Source organism: Oxyura jamaicensis (assembly GCF_011077185.1).
Source record: "Oxyura jamaicensis isolate SHBP4307 breed ruddy duck chromosome 22 unlocalized genomic scaffold, BPBGC_Ojam_1.0 oxy22_random_OJ70738, whole genome shotgun sequence".
Lineage (NCBI taxonomy): Eukaryota > Metazoa > Chordata > Aves > Anseriformes > Anatidae > Oxyura > Oxyura jamaicensis.
Genome location: NW_023304602.1, coordinates 1 through 311, shown reverse-complemented (window position 1 = coordinate 311; position 311 = coordinate 1).

The following is a 311-nucleotide window of genomic DNA, read 5'->3' as shown; positions in this document are numbered from 1 at the left end:
CCCCCCCCCCCGCCCCCCCCAGCCCCGTCCGTCCTCCGAGAGGGGAAGAGAGAGAAAGAGGTGGGAGCGGAGAGGTTAAAATCCGGTTAAGAACAAGACCAGCACCAGCGAGGTCCCGGCGGGACCGGGGGGGGGCGTGGGGAAGCCCCCGTGGGACAACGGGAGCTTGGGGGGCACCGTCTCGGAGCTCAGACGTCACGAGATTAAAAAGAAGCCAAGGTGGGGAAGGGGGGGGGGGGAGGACGACACGGCGGCCGTGGGGCCGGGGGGGGGCCCGGGGTGAGGCACGAGGCCGCGTGTGGTCCCCACGC